General features: G+C 44.4%; 1 protein-coding gene across 2 annotated transcripts in view; it reads left to right on the forward strand.

Moving 5' to 3' along the window:
* The window catches only part of WWC2 (WW and C2 domain containing 2), a 184,594-nt gene that overhangs the window by 1,429 nt on the left and 158,716 nt on the right, over positions 1-24,449 (forward strand). The window lies entirely within an intron of this gene.

Consider the following 24,449-nt stretch of genomic DNA (forward strand, 5'->3'; position numbering starts at 1 on the left):
CTTAATGTAGTCTGATATTGGGGACCCATAGATCCCAGGAAAGAAGGAGATTTAAAGATAGAAAGTAGTTAGGATTTACTTGCCTGTCCTGTACCAACTTCTATAACAGTCTTTCCAGAGACAACCCAGAGAAGCAAATGCTAGGCGTCCCGCTGGCTCCTGAGTATGGTGTACTTGGGTCTGAATCCCTCAGTTTGTGAAAGTGCAGGGCTGTGGCATTTAACTCTCCTTTACTGTGAAACCTTATATCAGGAAACTGCCTGTCTCTTTGCCCCAAGCTCCATGAACATGCCTGATATTCATAGCCCAAAATATAGTTTTTATTTCTTCTTGTGAAGAAGCTAAGGCTGCAAGAGCTCTACAGGCCTCGTCTATTAAGTAGGCCTCAGCCAGGCTAAATCCTTTCAGTCCCCCACCTAGAGACTGGGATGTTCCCTGCATTTTTCAGTCCTATGTATTTAAACAAGAGCCACAAAAGACAAAACTTGGGGGTGGGGGAAGTAAAACCAACTCAGACCCTTCTAAGGCACCAACTACTTTATGTAAATCTTTCAGTTTTGAAGAGGCTTTTACTTTATAAAACACTTTTTAAACCTGAGATCTGTTTTAATTTGTGGCCTAAAAAGTTCAGAAATATAGATTATTCTTTACTTTGTGCATAGTGCAAGCTATAGTATTCTTGTTAAGCCTATTGTAATCCAGTGATCAAAAACTTATAAATGACATTATAAATTTATGGCACAAACCATGATGAATTATCCATGAAGGTCTCGGTTTATATTTCTCTGCAGAAGTTAGAAAAGGCAGTTGTGATGAAGCTAGCTAGTGTCAGAGCCTTGCTGCTTGTTAGATGCATAGTGAAAGTTTTGACAAGCATCATACACAGTCAGACCTACTTTCCTGATATACATGATATTGGAATTAAGTGTTCTAACACTGGTAGCCCTGTTGTTTGACTTCTTTGCACTTTGAAACATCTTAAATATATTGTAAATGTCAGTAACATGGTGGTGTTCACAGGACAGTGATATTTGTTGGAGCTGTTTAAATATTTAGCTTCTGCAGATGTTTTGGTAAATATTTTTGACTTCTGATAGTTAAAATGGAGAGTTTTTCAATGTTCCTTGAAATTAGTGTTTTCAGTTCAGTTTTGTTCTAGATTTGTGTTTACAAAACAGATGACAAGAAAATAGCGTAAAGTAAATAGAAAGTAAAATTATGATTGCGCTTATCTATCTTGCCTTCTGAACAAATTAACACTTTCAAACAAAAGAAACATTTGACGCTTATTGTGGATTCTATTGTCCTTAAAATGTTCAGCCATATTTATCCTGTATGTGTGTGATTGGTCTCCTAGTACATTTGAGTCTTTACTCCAATTACTACAGAGGTTTTTGTTTTTTTTTAAATATGAACTAGGAGAATTACACTTTGTATTTCTCTCATCATGCAGGTATTAGTATAAATTAATTTCTTGATTTTTTTTTTTTTTGAGGCGAGAGAGGATTTAAAACACAATCAAGCTCTGGGCTAGATGTATTTTCTTTAATGAGGACTAATGGAGTGAAGTCCTTGTTAAACAGTGTAGGAGACAGTGTTTGGAGTAACTCCATTAACTCTTGTCAATCTTGTTTCTTACTGTTACAAAACAAACAGAAAGAGGTATGTTGCACGAGGCACTTGAGATGATCCATAAAATAGTGGCTATGGCTCAGCTGAAACTGAATTACCTGCACGGAAAAGAGGCTGATTGTCCATGTACGATAAAATTTTAGTATCTACACATACAATCAATATTTAGATTGCTGACTAGATTTGGAATAGTAGAAATAACTTTTTTGAAATGCCTGTGATTAGTTAACTGTGGGCTACATTATGTTGAAAATATAAGTATATTAGAAAAATGCACGTTGATATCCCATACAGGACAGAATAGATAGCTGTCAGAAGAACTAGAAAGTGAGCCTTCAGGTTTTTGTCAGTACAGCAATGTCTGGGTTCTGAATGATCTTGGAATGTATCTAAAACTGTCAAGATGAAGTGTTGAGGTACTGTGGTGATGGTGTACTGGAGAGTCTGAGACTGACTTGACAACATACTTGTATCTATTCAGCTAGTTATTTTCAACTTTTATTTTATTCAGTTCCCTGATGTAAATCATAACAGTTGCATAATGTACTTTTGGAATACACTAATACAGGGATTCTCAAATTATTTCATAACTTTGACTAAATCTTAAGATACTGTCTTGTGGGCAGCTTCCTTCCCATTTGCAATTCTATAACAGCCCCATGGAAACCACAGCAATTGCTTAAAGGTAAAAGCAATATTTGGAAAAAATTTAATAGATTTTTAGCTTCTTTGAACTTGATTCAGCAGATGAGAATAGTGGGGGATCCAGCATCTTGTGACTAGGCGGCTCTCTGGACCATCAGCTAATGCTTCCTGGATCACAGTTTGGGAAACTCTTTATTAACAGAGAAAAGACTAGATGTATGAAGCTTCTTTTTGTGTGGAAACTGACCTGGCAATTGAAAATGTTGATGATCCTTCAAAGCTTTGGTGAAACTTGCTTGCATAGGAATATATGAAACTTATAGTACCAAATTTGTGCTAAGCACATTAGACACTCCTAGGACAAGATCCCTGCCCCCCCAGAAGTTTCCAATTTAAAGCCATGTTGCTGAGTATATGGATCAGGCCTGCTGATATAGTGATTGTACTCTACACTACAAAGAAGAAGACCTGGAGTCAATTCATGGACTGGGGCTCAGTTTTGCTCACCTTGCCTGCGTGAGTAATCCTGTTGATTTTAATGGTGCTCATATTTGTCGGTGAGAATGATTTGGCCCCTGTTTTTTGTACTCTCTAAGTCCATGCATGCTGGAAGTGCTGTAGAGGTACTGTAATACACTCAGCTGCTAAGGGGTTTGGAGTGCTTTGCATTGCTTGGCAGCGACCCCCTCCAAACGCTTCAGGAGCTGTGTTGACTGGGCTAAAGGAGACTGGTGGCTTAAAAAGCAGGGCCTCTAAGGTATGGACTGTACAGAGAAGAGAAACTGAGTTGAATTCAAACAGGAATGCAAAGAGGCTGGAGATATTTTTAGTGTTTAAATCTACAGACTTGACTCCCTTGCCTATACTTTTGCTGTTTTGCTAAGCTACAGCAGACTGAAAACTGACAAGTTTTGTCAGTTCCACTGCTGCTATTTAGAACCAATTAGGCAAGGGTGAAATAAACACAAACCATGTCAGTTTCACTCTGCCTCAGCTTGGAAAGATATGAAAAGCTGCAGAGACCAGCTGTTGACTGGAGAGGAAGACCAAAGTAAGAGGTGGGAGAGGGATAGAAGAACGCACATTTCCCTCCTTGTCCCTTTGTATTAGTTAAGAGACTGAGGCAAGGGCAGAGTAGAATAGCCTAGAGTAGAAGAGAAGGAAACGGTGAAAATATGCTTCTCTTCTGCAGCAGCCAACAGATGTTGGAAGGGCTTCACATTTATTAGACACCTCATTGGAGGCTAGCATGAATGGTGGTGCTGCAATCAGGGGTTAGAAACAGAAGCTAGATAGGAATCTCAGCTCCCTCCAGTTTCCGGAAATTGGATGGTGCTGGATTTCTCGCCAGGGCAGTGGGTCTCCTTGCGTTTTGTGTTGGCTTCTGGGCAGCTAAGTGTCAGATAAATTTTGTATACCCTTGTAATGACTGCCAGTCACCTATAATAGATATCCTTCTAGTCATTTGCATAAAATGAATTCCATATCATAAAATCTGCTGTCACAGTTGGCCCTGATAGACACACTTATCAACAACCTCAGCAGAGTTTCAGGGAATGAATTAGCATGGGACTGAACTCCCCCTTCCTTCTTTTCTTTGCCTCTTGTAGAGCTGGTAAAATGTATCTCTAGAGAATTTACAGATTACTTTATCAAAGCAGTGATAGATTTATCGGGTTGTGGTGTTTGCCTTTAGAGACTGCCCTAGAAATACCCTGTCTGAATAACCAAAACAAGGGTTTGAAAAATTTACCAGACAGCTAGTAGCTAGAGGACTAAACCTGCTAGTTAGAGGTAGGTGTGAAATATAGTTATCTTGTGAACCTCTGAAGTGGAGAAGAAGTCCAGTTCGCCTTGCTACTTCCAGCTTCTAGGATGGAGAAGGTACTGGGATTTTTACTGGGGATCCCCACATCCTCCAATGGTGTCGTTCTGGCTAGGAGACACTGTGGACATTAAAAGCTCTATTCCCTCTCCTTATGGAAGGGACAAGGAGCTTTATTATTTCTTGTATTACCTAGAGGCCCTTATTGTAGACCAAGACCCCATTGTGTCAGGTGCGCTACAAACATAGAACAAAAAGACGATCCCTGCCCCAATCTTTTTGTCTCTTCTCCATCCCTCTGGAGATTCCTGGTTGCTATCCTATGAATAGCAGGGGGCATAGAAGGGACAGGAGATGGGGAGACTTGAAGCTGCAGCTGCTTGAGGAGTGGAGCTTGCTGCTCAGACATATGTTACAGGAAGGCTGGGAAGGAGGCATGATTAGAGATGGAAGGGGAGGCAGGGGCATAGAGGAAGCTGGGGTACAGTGCAGGCAAGGGCTTTTGGGGAAGATCCAAGTATGGACCCCAGGCAAGAGAGCTAGTTGAACAGCGGGCAGCATCAGAGGACAGAAGTAACTAGTGGATCTGCTCTTCACAGAACTAAACAATGTTGTCACAGATAAATAAAATGACTTTCTGTTCACATGTGAAGAGTTCAGTGTCTGAGGGGCTATGAAAACGTATTTGCATGTGAAACTTGGGGGTTGTGGTAGTAATTTTTTTTTTTTTAGCTGCAAGGCCTGAAATTTTTTTAAAAAGTGTAAGTTTTAACTTTGACTAAAAAAAAGGTGGAAAGTTCAGTTATCTTTTGAAGAGTTGTGGTGTAACATTTGGAGACTAATTGAGTCATTAAACTATGAAATATAGGGATTTTAATACTGTGTTAAGTACAGATCTCAACATGACCTTAACCATGGAGTCACTAGAGTAACTCTATTAAATAAATCCTCTGTATAGTAAGGTACAAATTACCTTTTCTGTTCTGGTAGTGAAGAGGAGGAGTATGCAGCAGATCATCTGACACACCAAGTTGTACAACTTTTCTATAAACAATTCCACTAAGACAGATCATTTGGCATCTATGCCTGTTAGTGTAGTTCCTGACTTGCTTTGGTTTACATGCTAGCACTCCATCTTCCTTTACTCTCACCCCAAATAACTAGGTTCCATCTGTTCCTGCATAGCCTCTCCTGTTCATGACCAGTGTAGTGTGCTCCTTGTGAAACTCCCTGATTCCTCACTCTGGTTTCAGTGGTAGTTTGGGAATTCCTTTCTCTGTCTGATTGCAGGGTTTTTCTTTAAAATAAACATGCCTGGTGCAGGAATTGAATCCACAATAAAATGCTAAAGGTCCCTGAACTCCTGGCACCAGACCTTCAGCTGCGTATCCTGCCTTCTGCAGGATTATGAAATGGAATGCAAGGCAGAATTCTAATATTATGTGGTGTATGGTACTATGATAGCATCAGCAAGTATGGCAGAACAGCAGTGTTTGTGTTTTTTAACAAAATTCAGACTTGTTCCATATGTGTGGTATAGACACTTCTAAAATAAAATATTGACTTTTTTTAACTATAATTGAAATGCTATGGTGACTCTTGCCTAGGAGTGTTACCCTTATATCTTTAGGGATGATAGAACTCAACTTTTCTCTGATCAAAACAGCTAAAGTTGACTAATCAAAAGATGCTGGAGTAAGTCCACTTATGTATGCAAGGTAAATATATTCTAGTGGCTAGGGCAGAGGATTGTCAGGGTTCTATCCCTGGCCCTACCACTGACTTCCTATGTGACTTTGAGCAAGTTATGTCAAAAAGTAATTGCACTATTTAAAAAAAGAAATAGAATACCATTCATTTTAGTATTTTTGAATGTTTTTTCTACATTTTCAAATATATTGATTTCAATTACAACACAGAATACCAAGTGTACAGTGCTCACTTTATATTTATTTTTGATTACAAGTATTTGCACTGTAAAAAAAACAAATACATTTTTCAATTCACCTAATAAAGACATTGCATTACAGTACTTTTATTCATTAAAGTTGCACTTACAAATGTAGAATTGTGTACAAAAAAAATGCATTCAAAAATAAAACAACATAAAGCTTCAGAGCTTGCAAGTCCACTCAGTCCTACTTCTTGTTCAGCCAATCGCTCGATAACATTCCAAAGCAGTGTGGACTGACGCATGTTCATTTACATTATCTCAGTCAGATGCCACCAGCAGAAGGTTGATTTTTCTTTTTTTGGTGGTTCGGGTTCTGTAGTTTCCACATCAAAGTATTGCTCTTTTAAGACTTCTGAAAGCATGCTCCAAACTTCATCCCTCTCAGATTTTGGAAGGCACTTCAGATTCTTAAACCTTGGGTCCAGAGCTGTAGCTATCTTTAGAAATCTCACATTGGTACCTTTTTTGCATTTTGTGAAATCTGCACTGAAAGTGTTCTTAAAATGAACAACGTGTGCTGGGTCATCATCTGAGACTGCTATAACATGAAATATATGGCAGAATGCGGATAAAACAGAGAGGGGATGTACAATTCTCCCCCAAGAAGTTCAGTCAGAAATTTAATTATCACATTATTTTTTTAACAATCCTCAGCATGGAAGCATATCTTCTGGAATGGTGGCTGAAGCATGAAGGGGCATATGAATGTTTAGCATATCTGGCACGTAAATATCTGCAATGCCAGCCACAGAAGTGCCATGCAAATGCCTGTTCTCACTTTCTGATGATATTGTAAATAAGAAGAGGGCAGTGTTATCTCCCTTAATGTAAACTAACTTGTTTGTCTTAGCGGTTGGCTGAACAAGAAGTAAGACTGAGTGAACTTGTAGGCTCTGAAGCTTTACATTGTTTTGTTTTTGAGTATGTAACAAAAAAAAAATCTACATTTGTAAGCTGCACTTTGATGACTGGGGTTGTACTACGGTACTTGTATGAGGTGAATTGAAAAATACTATTTCTTCTGTTTCATTTTTGCAGTGCAAATATTTGTAAGCAAACATAATATGCACTTTGATTTCAATTACAACACAGAATATGATATATATGAAAATGTAGAAAATCATCCAAAATATTTAATACATTTCAATTAGTATTCTATTGTTTAACAGTGTGATTAATCAAGAGCCCAATTCAGAAATATAAATTACAATTATTAATAGCTGTATATAATGTCTGTTTAAAGTTGACATCAATAAGAGATGTGAGTCTGATTTTCATAAACAGGGTTTTCAAACAAATATTGATATCACAGCAAGAGAGTACGGCCCTGGCAATGTGGTTTGTACAGGTGGGCCTCTATGCACATGCAGTATGCCTCCACAAGGCTAGCAGGGTTCTGCCTGTGCCAATTAGACTGCATGATCATGGCCCAAATGTAGGGCTCAACTCAAGGGATATTGAGTTTGGTTTTCATATTACACAGGTTCAGTAGGAAGAAGTTCATTTGTGAAAAATGTTTTACTAAGCAGGGAGTGTGAAATAGTTGGGACTGGATGAAATGTAACTTTCTGTGATGGAGGGAGTGGTACCTCTAATGAACTTACAGATTTTGAATAAAGGGTTTTATAACTAATAAACTAGTTTTATAACCATTGATAACAACAGAACACAGCCTCGCAGAGGGAGTGTACTGCATTTTTATTTGAGGTGCATGAAGTATGAAACGTCCTTATTGAAAACAAACATGCCATTTAGTTCACAGTTTGCTGTTACCCAAAGTTGTTAAAGGAGAAATCCATAAGTCATGTGTCATTCCTTTTTGTTAAATGTGTGTTATCAATTGCGTTTTGATCTAATTTTTAAAACATTTCACTTGCTACCACAGATTGTATTATGTGCTCTACGCTAAGCACTTCTTTGTTTATACACATTCTTACTTAGTACAAGATCCAGTAGCTTGATTTAAAACACTTTTTTTTTTTTTTTAAAGATATGACAAAAATGCACTGACTCATGAATATTGAGGAATCTTTGGATTATAGAAGTAGTTTTTCAGGATATAATGAGTGGATGTGGATGCATAATTACTACATTACTATATTTTTTTTTTTTATATTTAGACATTTTAAAAAGAAATGTTTAGGCTTTGAGCCTGTGTCGAGAGCATGGGCTTTTGCTTATGCCTGTGTGATTCTCAATACAGTTTTAGGTTCTGAGATGACAAAAACCAAACAACCCCAGGGTGCCTAGACTTGCCTGTGGACATAGTGCAGTCAATGTTTTTCAAGACCAGTTTTGTTTCTCATCCAACACGTCTGACAACTCCAAAAATCAATCCTCTTCAACTCCATTCTGGTTGTACCTCCTCTATTGTATTTCCGTTAATCCTGTAAAGCACCTTTGGGTACAGTTTGTAGGATCTGGGCCTTATTTTCCTGCGACCATTCATACAGACCACTTGATCGTGTATATGCAAAAAGAAAAGGAGTACTTGTGGCACATTAGAGACTAACAAATTTATTTGAGCATAAGCTTTTGTGAGCTACAGCTCACTTCATCGGATGCACGAAAACTTATGCTCAAATAAATTTGTTGGTCTCTAAGGTGTCACAAGTACTCCTTTTCTTTTTGCGAATACAGACTAACACGGCTGCTACTCTGAAACTTGATCATGTATGTAACTTAACTCACACAAGTTCTTCCATAGAAGTCAATGAGACTACTTATGTGAGTAAATTATGCACGTGCTTTAATGTTTGCAGGATCAGGCCTAACTTGTATTGTATTTTTAATTGTTTATGCAGATTAGACACTTTTGTATAAAAAAAATTATTTTCTCTAACAAGAGAGAGTGGCTTGATGGTGAAAGATTAGACATGTTCAGATCTTCAGAGGTTTGACTCAAGATTTCAGCTTTGTAAAGTAAATGAATGAGTTAAATTTTCTGAGTATGAATGCGGAACTCAGATGAGAATCCAAAAACTGAGGTCCTTTCTGGTTGTTCTGCATGAACATTAGATTTAAACTTTTTTATTAAAGCCAATGTTAAAATTGTCTCCTACACAGGTTAAGAAAGAGTGTCAGTACATCTGGGTATAGTGCTTAAATTTGTACAAAGGTTGGTTTGAAAGTCATAAAATACATAGAGTACAAAATCAGCAACATTCCAAATTAAGGTTAATAAATTTAACTACTAAGGTACTCTGTAAGTATAAGGGCTTGCCCTGGTGTCCTTGAACAGAAGTGCCCCCCAATCCTCCCTCTCCTTATGTTGTTGTTAAGTGTATCAAATGACTTCCTCTTGCCCCAATGTGACTGCCTCCAACAGTGATGTTTATATGGCTTGTGAAGTGAGCTTAGATCCATTGGGATGGAAAGCGCTTCCTGAATACATTTTACACCACTGTAACTGAAGCAAATGACTGCACACAAGGCTATGTGAATTAGGTAACAATCTGGCATGAAGTGAAAACCTTTTTAACCTCTGTATTGCGAGCATTGCAAAGTATAAAATGAACTGTTTATACATTTACAGTTGTCCTAGTGAATGGTGGAATGTTGTGGAAATAATCATCTGACATGTTTACAGAACATTCCTCACATAGTATTCAAATGATTAGAGAAATTATGCGATGCAGCCAAGCATTGAGTCGTTCTAGTCAGATGTGATTTACTATTGTGGTAAATGAGAGATGATACATAGCAGCTCAGATTTAATAATTTTATTAAGATAATGTTGAAATAAGAAATGGTACAGAGTTCAAGCATAGAAGTTTCTGGTTGTTAGGGGATAAGGTACAGATTATCAAGGGGTGTAAAATTCGATTTAAGAGCTGGTGGAGTAAGGATCACATAATAATCTGCAATCTCCCCGACTGGGGGAAAAGTTTAACTGGTCAGAGTACAGACATTGAGATATGGGGTAAATTATCCACACAACGGCTATGTTCAGTATGCGGAGTATAGTGAGTGGATACGATGGTGGGGATGGGTCTACCCTCATTTGGTGGGGTTTAATGTTCAATGGGTTTATGGTTCCAGTTCATACGGTCCGATGGGGAAGGCCGCTCAGTCTCTTTCCCATAGTGTGTGCACAATGTCGTACCGGCTCACTCCTCCTGGTACTGTCGGTGGCCGGTAATGTGCTCGATGTAGATGTCCCTGGACCATCGGATGGTGTCCGAGACCATGAGGCGCCGCATCAGCCGTGCATAGCATCTACTAATCCCGCAGGTGTGCAGCACACGCTCGTTGCAGGGGTCCCAAGTGCCCAGGGCTCCGACGATCAGGGCTTCCAGCTGCACCTCGTAGCCCTTTGCTCTCAGGGTGTCGGCCAGAGGGGCGTATTTTTCCAGTTTCCGAGCTCGGGCTTCTCGGAAGCCCGGGGTCCTGTTCTTGAAGGGGACCGTGATGTCGACGAGGATGATCTTTTTCTGGGTTTCGTTGGTGACAACCACGTTGGGTTGCAGCGGGCTGTCAGTACCGGGGATGGCGCAGTTCACGGCGACCTCCCCCAGGCACGGTGAGATGGCTTTCACCAGGCGGTTCTGGATGGCGTTGTGGCGCAGCTGCCAGGCTCTGGAGTGGGGCTTGCAGCTGCACAGGACGTGGGGCAGGGTCTCATTGGAGTAGTCGCACTTCCTGCAATGCTTGTCTCTGTTCCCGTGGCGGACGGCTCCGTTGAGCGGGACGCAGTTGAGCCGGGCACGGTGGATGAACCGCCAGTCGGCGAAGTGGGTGAAGCCGCCCCCGGCGAGGAAGTGGTTGCTGGCGTCCCACTTGCTGGTCAGTTCGAAGGCTTTTCCCTGGTCCAGCTTACGCTTCAGGGCTTCTATGTACAGTGAGTGGGTGGCTGTCTTCAGGGTCCTCTCCAGTAGGCCCCTGGCGCTCGGGGTGACGATGGTGTTGCCCTCAGACCTGATCTGCGGCACCAGGACTCCCAGCTCCTGGCGCTCCTCGCACCACTCCCAGCGGCAGCCAATGCGCTTCCCCAGGCGGCGCGTGGCATTGCGGGCGCGGGACCACAGTGAAGTGATGTTGCCCCCATCTCGGCCAAATTCGCCATCCAGGGAACTGCTCAGGAAGCTGGCGGTGTCTTGGCTGAAGGGGGCTCTACTGATCCGCTTTTGTGTTGCGTCATGGAGGGCTTTTGCTGCGATGCTCCTTACCATGGCGTCGGGACACGTCAGCAGGCAGAAGACGTGGGTGGTCACCGCGATGTCACACAGGTCACCCATGCGGCGGACATTGGCACCATCATGCCTGTGGTTCTCGTTGCTGGCTCTCTGGGGAAGGAATAACCACTTCTTCACCAGCTGTCAGATGATCTTGTCTGCCTTGTTGAGGGGTACCTTTGCCACAGCGGATCCCCTCAGGACGAATGAGATGCAGGGGATCAGGAAGGTGTTCAGGGCGTTTATCTTTTGCCACGGTGCTAGCAGTGAGGTGTCGATCTTGGCGGCATCCTGTAGGATCTCTTGGATGGTGTCCTCGGGTGTCTGTTGGACACAGAAACCCGTCGGTGTGCCGAGGTGTCGGTAGGCCTGCCCCTCTGCCGGGGGATGACGGGCTCGCCCTGGATCTGGAATTCTGTCTCCTGCACGGAGTCCCTTTTGCTGCCATCTGTGTGGAGGGATGCGCACTTCTTTGCATTGAAGCGGAGCCCCATCCAGTCGGCAACTCGACTGGTGGCATCTAGCATACGCTGGAGGTTCTCTGGGTCGTCTGTGGTCAGGACCAGGTCATCCGTGTAAGCCAGGACGCTCACCCTCTCACTGTGGAGGTTGAAGCCGTCTGCGCCCTTGGAAATCGCTCGCAGCAACGGCTCCATGGCAAGGTTAAAGATGATGGGGCTGAGGGGACAGCCCTGCTTAACTCCGCTCCGGATCGGGATCTCAGCGGTCTCCCCTTCGACCGAGCGAATGGTGGTGCTGCATCCCTCGTACATCTCTTGAATCACACGGCAGAAGTTCTCTGGCATCCCAAACTCCTGGAGTGTGGCAAAGATGTGGTGGTGGGGCATGGACCCAAAGGCGTTGGCCAGGTCGAGCCATGCTACCGTACACTGCCTCTGCGCCCTTCTGGTCATTTCGATGATGGTTTGGAGGACAAAGTTGTGTTCATAGCAGCCCTCGCAGGACATGAAGCCTTTCTGGGTGGAGCTGATGGCCCCCCCACGCACCGACCACTCCGTGATCCTCGACGCCAGGCAGCTGGCATAGAGCTTGTACATCGTGGAGCAGAGGGAGATGGGCCTCCAGTTGCTGGGTCATCCAGCTCACCCTTCTTGTACACCAGAACTGTCATGGCCTTCTTCCAGGAGCTGGGAGTCCGGCAGAATCGCTTGCACTGGTTGAAGAGTGTGACGAGGACCAGGCAGCCGGGATCTCGCTTTTTCAGGAGACTGTAGCGGATGCCGTCTCTCCCAGGAGCTGTGTTTTTGTTTTTGAGAGTCTGGCCAACACTTCCTTGGGCGTGAAGTCAGCTTCCAGGGCACCCGCTTCGTCGACACGGGACAGGGGGCGGAGGCACTCTGGGCGCTGCGTGTCAATTTGGGCTGAGCGGTCGAATACATCCTTGAAGTAGCTGTAGAGGCGCTCAGATGGGATTGTGCAGTAGGGCGAGGACCCGTCAAGGATCTCTCTCATGGCTTTGGAGCGGTTTGCATGGTACAGCTTCTGGATCCTTGAAGCCGCTGCTGGATCGTAGCGGTGGTTGGCACCTCTCCTTCTGGCTCCCCTGGTAGAGGTGTTGAGGTTTGGAGCAGGCATTCTGTGGGCAGGCGGGGCGTTCTCCTGGCTGGGACGTCTCCTGGGAGCGGTTTCTGCAGACAGTTCTTGGGTGAGTCTGTCTACGAGGAGGTCAAAGTCGTCAAAGGAAGCTGTTGCTCTTAGCTCCTCGGTCCAGGCAGTCTGCCACGGAGTGGCAGCTCTCTCCACCGGCTGCTGACCCTCATGGTCCTCGACCTTGTCTGAAGCAGACTCAACGCCTGCACAGTCGACCTGCCGTCTATCCCGTGAGTCACCGTTCCCTTTGGTTGGGAGCTGGGGTGGGATCTCTGGTGGGATGCTGGCATTACTAGTGGTCGGAGGGACGCGGTCCGGCTCGGGGGTTGCTGGGACACCGCTGGTCCTTCTAGGGGTGGCTGCTGTCTGGGCGGTTGCTGCTGGAACGTGAGATCCGCTGTTGGCAGCGTCCCGCAGTATGGACTCGGGGGCCGTGCTGGGCCGTCTGGTGATGAGGGCCCGGTGGTTTTCTGTGGCTGCGGGATTGGTTCCCTCAGTAATATCTGGAGCTTGTGGAGCAGTCTGAGGCTTGGCACTGGCTCCTCCGGCGGTTGGGGTTCGCGGGGCGATCTGAGGTGTGGCTCTGGCTCCTCCGGCGACAGGATCTCGAGCAGCTACGCGCGAGGGGGCACTGATCCTTCTGGGGACGGGGACGTGCTGGGCAGGGGGCAAGGTAGCACTGAGTCGTCTCAATATGGAGATTTGCCTGGCGACGTGGGAGGGTGAGACGTGCCTCCTGCTGGCGAGGACCTGGGTGGTGGTCCCCGCGGCAGCAGGCACCTTCTCAATCGCAGCACCCCGTTGCGCCCGTCTGGCAACGGGGGCAGGCTTCTTGACGGCAGCTTGCACAATCGCTGTTCTTTGTTGAGGCTCAGGAGCGGTGGGCCGGTGCACAGCAGCAGGGCTGGGAGCCGGGGCAGGAGGCTGTGTGGTTCCCTTGGGGCGTTTCCTGCAGGTGACTTGGTGCGTCTTGCATTGCTTCTGCGTCTCGAAGGGCAGGCTGCAGAGGGCACAGCTGAAGGTGACCCGCTTGCTGTGGCATCTCTTTAGGTGCCTGGTGACGCCACCAAGGAGGTGGAAGCTTCGGGGAGGGAAGCAGATGGGGCAGATGAACACGTCCGCCGCGAGGGGGTACTGCAGGTAGATGGTGTCCTCGTTACCTTGCAGCGGGGGGGTGCCAGCAGCTTTAGCGGTATCGCTGGCTGGTTCATCCTGGTGTGGGCGGGTGGGGTCGAGAGGTCCGGCTGAGCGGGCATCTGGCAGGGGCCTGCGGTCTCTTTGGGTGGTTTCGGAGGCTGGGCAGGCATCTGGCAAGGCTCTGGTGACCCTCTGGGTGGTCTCTGGAGAGATGCTGGTCCCATCAATGGAGATTCCTCTCTTGCTGGTGTGTAGAGCAGTGAGAGCACCATCAGCGCCAGGGACCTGGGCAGCTGCGGGGGTGGGAGGTGGTCGCCTGGGAGCCTCTTGCAGCGGCAGAGCGGGGGGGCTCTCCAGTGGCGGCTGGTGTTGCTGGAGAGCGGGGGACTCTGGGTCAGCAGCTGCTGTAAGGCGGGGGGGCTTGCCCTCGGCGGCTGGCGCTGCTGGGGAGCGGGGGGGATGTTCCTTCTGGCGGTGATGTGTAAACAGATGACTTGTTCTAAGTTGTTCAACCTCAGGTGTTTTTTTTCCTATATAGCTTGTTCTCTGTTTATCATTCCTAAACCTCTCCTTTTGTAAAATGAAAAGGAGTACTTGTTGCACCTTAGAGACTAACCAATTGTACTTTCTCTTTTGCTCTCATAGCTTGATACTGCTAGTGAACAAAAGTTTGAGGTTCACTAGGTGATCATGTTATGCTTACCAAAGTATAGAAATTGGATTGCGTATAGCAAAACAGAGCATTTGGAGTGATATGGATTACTTTTTGTTGGATTTGTTTCCTTACATATGTTGTTAGTTGCTATACATTGTTCTCCTTTGCTTGCTAGGTGCTGTAATCCATATAAAAAGATCCAGGAACTTCCAGGCCAGGGAAGTCTGCAAATTTCTGCTCAGAACCTGCCTGACTTCTTCATTGGAAATACTGTACATCCAAACTATTGAAGATTTCATTTTCCAGACACAAAGATTTAGCATGAAGAATTTACCTGGATTGGAGAACAGAGTGTAATTTTTTTTTCTTTTTACTTTCACTCTGCCCAATTTCTGTTGTTTTGATTAATTAATTCTGGAAAGAGTCCTCTGAAGCAATGTAGGAATTTTAAACAACAGAAGTTGGTGCTAGAATTAGATTAGCTGTCACAGAGATGTGTGACCTGCACCCAGGGGCCTGTATCTGGCTGGGCAAAATGAAGAAAAAAAAAAAAATCTGATCTTCCCTAGAGGAAGTAGAATCATGTGCCATTGTTCAACAATCTTTTTTTCCCTCTCTTTTCTGTTCTGTTCTACCTCAGGTTTCAGAGGAACAGCCATGTTAGTCTGTATTCGCAAAAAGAAAAAAGAAAAGGAGTACTTGTGGCACCTTAGAGACTAAGCAATTTATTTGAGCATGAGCTTTCGTGAGCTACAGCTCACTTCATCAGATGCATACCGTGGAAACTGCAGCAGACTTTATATACACACAGAGAATATGAAACAATACCTCCTCCCACCCCACTGTCCTGCTGGTAATAGCTTATCTAAAGTGATCAACAGGTGGGCCATTTCCAGCACAAATCCAGGTTTTCTCACCCTCCATCCCCCCACACAAAGTGAATTTGTGTGGGGGGATGGAGGGTGAGAAAACCTGGATTTGTGCTGGAAATGGCCCACCTGTTGATCACTTTAGATAAGCTATTACCAGCAGGACAGTGGGGTGGGAGGAGGTATTGTTTCATATTCTCTGTGTGTATATAAAGTCTGCTGCAGTTTCCACGGTATGCATCTGATGAAGTGAGCTGTAGCTCACGAAAGCTCATGCTCAAATAAATTGCTTAGTCTCTAAGGTGCCACAAGTACTCCTTTTCTTTTTTCTTTTTGTTCTACCTCAGCGATTTAAGCAATGAGCTGAAGCTGTTCATTTTAGGAGTGCTCCTCTTTCCCTAGTAAGCCTACCAGAAACTTTTGGTGAACATACTCATTGGATGTCCCTAATGTTGAGCGGTGGTCATGTTCCTCATGTGGCCCTCTAAATGGGAGGGCTGCCCAGACATATTGAGAAAATGGGCTTCTGAACAACTGAGAGAATGCCACTTGCCTGTCATCTTGACTTTCAGGAAGAAATCTATTTGTTACAAGATTACCTTTAAAACAATCTGATTTTAATATTTGAGATTTTTGGATACCAGACTTTAAAAATGACTAAAATTGAACCTCATTTTAATGGTGGATGTTAATTTTTGTAGAAGTTCTTTGCCATTGGAGTTTATATCCATAATAGGTATAAAGATAATAGCAATGCAGCATTCCTATAGCTGCCCTAACAATGTACTTTGATCCTGTCCTGAAGGGTTTATCTTCTATATGTACTAACTCAGTCCTTAGGATATGTCTTCACACAGTAGCGGATTATTGCATGGGCACCAGCCGCTTTGAGGGCTCTGCACTCTGGCCCTTGCCCCCTGCTCCCCCCCTCTCTCCGCACTCCCCCCCCAGCCCTGCTCCTCTTCTTCCCTTTGAGGCCCCATCCCCTGACCAGGCCAGAAGACAGAGCCTGGGGTAGAATGAGCATATTCTCCGTGCCCGGAGCTGGCCAGAGCCCCCTCTCCCTCCCCTTTCTTCATGGAGCTGGCCTGAGCCACTTGCCCAAGCCCCCTCCTCCCCTGTGCAGGGCTGGCCCAAGCTCCTCCTCCCCCACCCTCACCCCCAGGTGATCAGTTGGCAAGAGCAAATGGGACAAATGCCCAGTTCTGCCAAAATGTTGGGACATCCAGGGCCAAAACGGGACATAAGGTTATCCTAGGCCAGGGGTCCTCAAACTTTTTTTTGTGCCCCCCCCTTACCAGGTTCTTCCCCACCCCTTGGGAGTGGGGGCCAGAGCCAGGAGCAGGTGCTGGAGGTCGCATTGGGACTGGGGGCTGCGGTCAGGAGGCAGGGCTTGGTTGGGGCCAGAGTGGAGCAGGCGGTGGAGCAGGACTGGGTGGTGCTCTCCCCCTCTCTTCACCCCCACCCCCGAACATTCCTCTTTGTCTCCCGGGGGGGGGGGGGGGCGTGAACCACAGTGACTGTGGGGCTTTGGGGAAAGGGGAGGAGCAGAGGGTGGAGCTCCGTGGCTGGGGTGGAATGTGCGGGGGCCCAAATGTTCTTTGTGCCCAGGGCCCCAATAAATCTTAATCCACCTCTGCCTACGCTACGGGTACTACAGCAGTACAGCTGCATCTATGCCACTGTAGTGTAAATACTTGCTACAGCAATGGAAGGGTTTTTTCTATTTCTGTAGTAAATCCACCCCCTCTGAGGCAGTAGGTAGCTAGGTTGACCTAGTGGTGTCTGTACTGGGGCTTAGGTTGTCTTAAAGTCATACCCTTGAGAGATGCAGTTTTTACACCCCTGAGTCACATAGCTAGGTTGACCTAAGTTTTAGCTGTAGATCAGGCCTTAGGTTATCTGCTGAGACTGCCAACCATAATGTAATTGTAATGGTGTGTTTTGAGGCTTGGATGCTTGTCAGTTAGGAAGTGGGTAAACTATCTGCTTGTTTTATGGTGGTCTCCAAACAGTTTTGGATAATGACTTTTGGTTGGAAAGGTGGATTTGAACCTGTGATCTAGAGAGACTGTTCCAGATCCTATTACTAATGCCTTAAACCAGTGCTACTCAAAGTGCTGGTCCGCGGACCGGTGCTGGTCCGCGAGCCATCGGCTGTCGGTCTGCATGCACATTGGAAAAAAAAAATTGCCGGTCCCCCACATCAGATAGCTTGAGAAGCACTGCCTTAAACAATTCAGTCCACCTGGGAATAGGCTTTCTGTCTGAATGAGTTTGCAGTATCATAGATAACAGCAGTTCATTTTAGTAGTGTGGCATGGTATTTTTGTCATATCCATAGATGTGTGTTAAAACCGAAGTGGGGAGGGGATTGCTGAGCTGGAGTGGATTTTTTTTTTTCTGTCTGTCTGTCTCTTTCTGTCTTTCTTTCAAGAAGTGATAGAATATATTCAGAAAGTCTGCTTGGTGATTGTCTGAAGGTTTTTATGCACCTGGGCATCCTTAGTGTGCCACAGACCTGAAATGAAGTTGAATAGAGTCAATAGCGTCTAAGATGTGTGAAATTTAATTTATGATGATATGCCACTTGTGTACTGACAGACTAAGGTAGTGTAAAGCTAAGCTCTGGTTTTAAATAACACCAAATGCAAACAGTGTTAGAAAGGTACTTGCATAGAATGTACTGTTGAAATAATGGTCAATTAGTATCTGTGCTGGGTGTTTCGATGATAGATGAAACGTCAAATATCCAGAAACAATATCCATTGTGCAATAAGGGCAGCTATTGAACAGAAAATGTTTTTAATAAGAGAGAATCATCTTTAGTATATTCAGGAGTTATTAATGTTAAAAAGTTGTTTGTTTTTTGCTGGCTTCTCTTGAAGATATTATAATAAAGGTGAAAGTACGTCTATGTGGCATATCTTTCAGGAATATGGCTCTATTGGCAGACTTGGGTCAGTCTGCAAAAAGTCAGTTAGCTCTTGTGTGATCAAGTGTCAACCTCAAATCTCACCACTCTTGTATACAAATGCAAAGCTCTTCTTCAACCTTGACTTCCCAAATAGCACAGTCTACCATCTTAATAAATTAAGAAAACACAATTTTACCATAGGGAGGGGAATAAGGTAAACAGCATATGATAGATGTTAACCATCTGTTTTTCTCATTGGAAGGCTTTCTGATAACACAAGCTAAGACCCTGAATGGAAAAAAATACAGTAGGCATAAGAGACTTAATTGTGATATTTGGAATTGTTCATTTAGCAGTTTGTGGACCAAGTGAAATCCTGTTAGGACTTTCAGAGCTTGAGGCTGAAAAAACATTTTCTCTTTAACTTTATTTTGGTTGCAGGTTAATTAAATTGACTGATTAAAAAAATAAACAGTGAGTGATCCATTTGGGAAGTGTCCATTTAAAACTGCTTTTAGGCAGGATGAGAGCAAAAGAGAAATTTTGTTTGGAAATCTCTTTCAATGAGTCAGTTACCTTGCTTCAGCCAACTAAACTTTGTAAGGTGGAAATTTTGGGGGAGTATAATATCTGCCATAACATGTTGAAATTGAGCATTGGAAAGGTTTCAGATCACTATTGAACAGGTTAACAGAGTGTACCATGTAGGTAGCATTTCAGTCTGGCCACAATCCCCGGAAATTGTACAGAGGTATACAGAAGAAAATGCAGCCTAAAAGAGGCCATGGAAGAGGGAATTGCCAGAGGGACTTCATATACAGTGTGCCCTGTGTAAAATGATGGCAGCTGATCACTAGCTAACTTCTAATGTGAAGAAATGGGCTTTGGGAGAGGAATCCCAAAAGACGCTTCTCTTCTGTATGAATTAAACAACTTCAAATAATGGTGACCTACACGGGCGCGGGAAGTAGGGATGCAGGGGGGTGCTGAAGCACCCCCAGATTTTATGCGGGGTGCTGACTGTGCATGTGGGGTCCCAGCTCCCAGTCCTGCTCCGAGCTGCGCCTGCTGGCCCCACGCCCAGGGGTACATGTGGGGTCCCAACTGCCAGCTCTGCCTCAGCTTTGGTGGTGGTGGTGGGGAGGGAAGCAGCACGAAAAGTTTGGGGATAGTTTTTGCTGGCTCTCAGCACCCTCACTATAAAAAGCGTTCCAGCACCACTGGTGAGCTCTGATAGCTGTGAGGGAGCAGCATGTTCCCTATAGCTTTCCCGTTCTAAAATCTGCAAGCAGTTATGTGGGCCCAGTGTCTCCACCTGTTGCTGGACTGCTCTCACTGGATCATTTTGAGCACTGGCAATGTGTTTGGTATTTCACAACACATAGAAGACATGGCCGTTGCTCGAAGAATCTTAGTCTTCAGAGCTGATAGGGAAGTCATACATAGCACTTGGTGACCAAGAAGTAGAAAGGTCACGTAACAGAGCAGCATTTAAACAAAATTAAAAGTAGTACTTATGCTGGTGACACGCTAAAGGCATATTGGATGCCTTTCTGGGAAAACTCTTAAATGAGAGCGTGCCAAAAAGAGTATCAGTTTGGCTCGCAAAGTTCATGCTGTGAACATAGTGAAATGCAAAATGCAACTGCAAAATGCAATGTTTGACTTCTTTTAATCAGACATGCAGCTTATGATGATGCTCTATTAAAACCAACTTCTCTACAAAACAAGCTCTTGTTTAATTAGAAGCTGGCTAGCCATTTTAAAATCTTCAGTATAGGGAAAGGAAGGTTGTCCCAGTGGTTACGACTTGGGGAACATCTGCTTTGCCACAGGCTTCCTATATGACTGTAGGCAAGTCATTGAATATTTGTGTTCTAGTTCCCATCTGTAAAGTGGGGATGATAACCCTGCTTTACAGGGGTGTGATGGGTGGGGCAGGTAGGTACAAATATGTAAGATATTTTGCCACTGTGCCCAAGCTAAGTTGCAAATGGGAAATGAGGTGGTTTTTTTGTGAACCAGCTGACTCTCAAAATGGAACTCTACCTATTTTGGGTCAAAAAAATCTGGTGGAGAAACACATGGGTTATGATCACTGATGAGTTAAGGAGTCTGTCTGTATACAGTGTATGAATTCTGGTTGACATTATGAAGTTGCTATATCATGGAATGTCTTTATGTGGACATGGCAGCCACCATTTGCTTATGTCTGCCAGACTAGGGACAATAGTTGATCATTAAACTTTAAATAGTCAACTGTTCAGATGGAAACACCCTGGGTCAATGGATTGACTAAAGATGGGAGAAGCTTGTCCGTTCAATTAATATGCACTGAGGGAGAGTGGAAAATCCTCAGTAGCAGAGTCCAGGTGTTGGTAGGGGGAGAAATTCACAGAGCAAGAGTCGGGAAGCTTTGGGCAGGAGAGAGGCATGTTTTCATAGCAGGGAGTTTGGTTAAACCAGGGAACCAGCTAACGTAAGAGAAGGTTAGTTGGCTGAGGGAGGTGCTGTGAGCTGCAGAGAACTATTCCCAAGCCCAAAAAACTCTCCAGAATGGCAGGGAAAATGCCTACACCTGTGTTTATTTTGTCTAGATCTATCTGTGTATCTTTCATGATAAGTAAAGGGTAATGGTTTTACAGTCCTGTGCAAAGTATCTGTTCGCTTTCATTGTCTTGTGCCCCTGAAGAGTTTAAACAATAAATTCAGAGTGGTGGGAGGAGGTATATTGTAAGCTGCAGAAAGGAAAGTCTAAGGGGCCAGCACTAGTATCAGGGGCTGAGCAATTGGACTTCAGGGTCCCAGCTCTCAGAAGTAGGTGCTAGACAGGATCTACACCCTTGGAATGTGTCTAGAGATCCTAGCCAGGGACAGTGCCTGGAGCCTGATCAGATTCGAGGCTTAAAGAGCACACAGGGTCCATTGAGCTGAGTCCCAAACACAACAGCCTGGAGAGTGTCTAGCCATAGTGGGAGCTCGCACGTGTGTGCACATGAGAGAGAACATCGCTTACTTCTTGTAGGTGGTTGGAGATAGCTTTGTTCTGGCACAGGAGAGCCTGGTAAACTGTAATCCACATTCTTCAGTCTGTTCAAGAGTTAATCTGTGAAAGAAGCATGATAGGCAGCTTGTCTGTCAGTGGTGGTTCCAGCTGCCAGGGCTCTGTGGCATGCAAGTGACATATCAACGCCATGACAGAGGGAAAAGAATTTATCCGGTATTGTTTTCAGCAGGGAGCAATCTGCAGAATGATGAGGGGAAGGATAGTCTTGTGGGCAGGTGTTGGATTGGGACTCAGTTTTGGGTTCAGTTCCTAATTTTACCATCAACTTCTTTTGTGACCTTTGTACAAATAATTTACTAATCTGTAATATAAGGATTATATCCCCCCCTGGACACATGCATGCACACACACATTCTCTCACCCTTTGTCAGGCTCATAGTCATAGATTTTAAGTGTTTTGGGGCAGGGACTGTCTCTTGCTATGTGTTTGTACAGCACCATGCATACGAGGGCCCCAACCTTGGTTGGTGCTTCTTGGTGCTCCTGTAATGTTACTACAGTATTAAATATTTATTAAACCTATGATGGGGATTTCCTGGTGAGACCACATTTCTAGGTGATCCGTCCTTTCAGCATTGACGCTCATAGAAGCCGTAGACCAAATGTCACGGATAGGCTTGCTGATTAATTCCAGAAAAGAAATATTGGCGGTGAAAGAATACCAAAGAAACTTGTGTTCCAGTCTATGATGAAGATAACTTACTTGGATACCTCTGTTGGTAACCTGTTTCTGGGGAAAAGACATTTAGCTGATGCTCTGGTAACCGCAAATATGAATGTGGCAACTTAGTGCTGTTTCTCAGTGAGTCTCCTGTTCTATGTACAGGAGACAGTGAAAGTTCTTGCAAACCTAGGTTTCATCGAATCCTCGTAGAGCAGCATTCTCTTTGAGAGGCATGTAAAATTAACTCTGCCATCCTTGCTATGCGGAGATTGAAAATTATTATATTCATTCCGATTGTGATGATGCTATAGTTGGGACTCAAAAGGGAAGTTTTTACAATATAAATAAAAGATGCTATTCCTGTGTACTTTGCTTATTAGGTTTGGTATACTATGTGGTAGTGGTTTGTATTGCGATAACATATATGGATCCCAGCCATGGATCAGGACCCCTTTGTGCTAGGCACTGTACAGTTAGTAATTTGATTATTTATAATAACATGTCCTTCAAGTATGAAGGCACTCAAAGAGACAAGGGAACAATAAAATACACAATTAATGAATGGGGAGAAAATACCATAAGACTAGCTTGTAAAGAAAATTAAATTAATACATGACCACACTGGAATTGGTACTCCATTCAACCAGATGGAATTAAATGAAAGATTGCTTTATAATTGGGACAATTTCGCTGGGTCTGAAAGGGGATTGTGATGTCTAGAGTTGGATGAGTCCTGAGAGGGATGAAAATGCAAATAAAATCAGATGAACATAGTGGAAGCACAGAATGGAGAACTTTATATGTAGAAATGATTTAAACCTCTCAAAATAAGTAATCATTTAAATCCAATATAATAAATAGTGATATGAGATATAGTGCCTAGCAGAGAAGGAGAAAAATATATATTCTGCTGCATTTTGAACTGTCTTTGCAAGAAATCAGTAGAATCAGTCAGGAAGAGCAGCTAAGAATGGCAACTGAAGTAGATGAATGAAATGAATTATTTCTTGCGGTTAGATTTGTTGGAAATTACTGTACGTGTATATGCATACCAATTAAATTTCCATCGCCTTCACTATTTTTCTTTAATCTATGACTCTTCCCTCCTCTCCACTCCCCATCAGCAGTTCTGTGTTTTGGGTTGGTAGGGGATCTTTTTGGTATTGTGATGGGGCAAGGCCAGATGGCTATGGAAAAGTAGTGGGAGAGAGATAGATTAGCTCCAGGCTAAACAAATCCCTGGTACCAGGATAAGTGAAATGGAACTGCTCTAGGTCAATTAAGACACCTGGGGCCAATTAAGAACTTTCCAGAAGGCAGGGAGAAGGCTAGGTTGATTGGGACACCTGAAGCCAATCAGGGGCTGGCTGAAGCTACTTAAAAGCCTCCCAGTTAGTCAGGTGGGTGTGCATGTCAGGAGCTGTGGGAGGAAGTTGTGCTGTTGGAGAGGCTGAGTAGTACATACCATATCAGGCACAAGGAAGGAGGTACCCTGAGGTAAGGGTGAAGTGGAGCTTGAGGAAGTGAGGGCTGCTGTGGGGGAAGTAGCCCAGGGAATTGTACATGTTATGTTTCTAAAAGGTCAGCTACCATAGCTGATACCATTAGGGTCCCTGGGCTGGAGCCCGAAGTAGAAGGTGGGCCCAGGCTCCCCCCCCCCATCTTTGCCCCCGATTAATCACTGAGACTGGGAGACAACAGAGACTGTGCAAGGAAGGAAAACTTCTCCTCACCTCCCTCTCTGGCTTATGATGAAAATGGCTCAGTAGATTGTGACCCTTGTCTCTAGAGAGAGAAGGGTTACGTGGAGGGTCACAGTGAGCCTCTGAGGCTAGCGCAATCCGCCAGGAAACGCGGGACCCACGGAGGCAAGGACAGAGCTTTGTCACAGTATATAACCAGAATTTGCTCCCTTCGTGGCATTAGTTAAAAACACTGGGGCAAGTTAATCCCTTCTGAATCTAGATGGACCTTGGGAGTTGCAGTGGGATGAATCTGGGATGCTGTGTTGTATGTTAGCCTGTAACTCGGCAAGTGCATTTTGTACAAGGGGATAGTGAGGGTTTGCATGATAAAACTGGTGTTAGAATTACAGGATAGCTGATCAATTTTAGTTCAACAGTTTGTAATCCATTTCCATATAATAATGAAGATCTTAACTTTTTAACTGTGTTAAACACCAAGATAAAATTCTCTTTACTAAAGGATTCTCTTCTTATAACCAAAGAAGATACAGAGTGCTGAGCCTTTTAAGCTTCATGATGATCATGGTCTTCCAATTATGTATATCCTAGTGTTG

Source organism: Caretta caretta, chromosome 4 (assembly GCF_965140235.1).
Source record: "Caretta caretta isolate rCarCar2 chromosome 4, rCarCar1.hap1, whole genome shotgun sequence".
Classification (NCBI taxonomy): Eukaryota; Metazoa; Chordata; order Testudines; family Cheloniidae; genus Caretta; species Caretta caretta.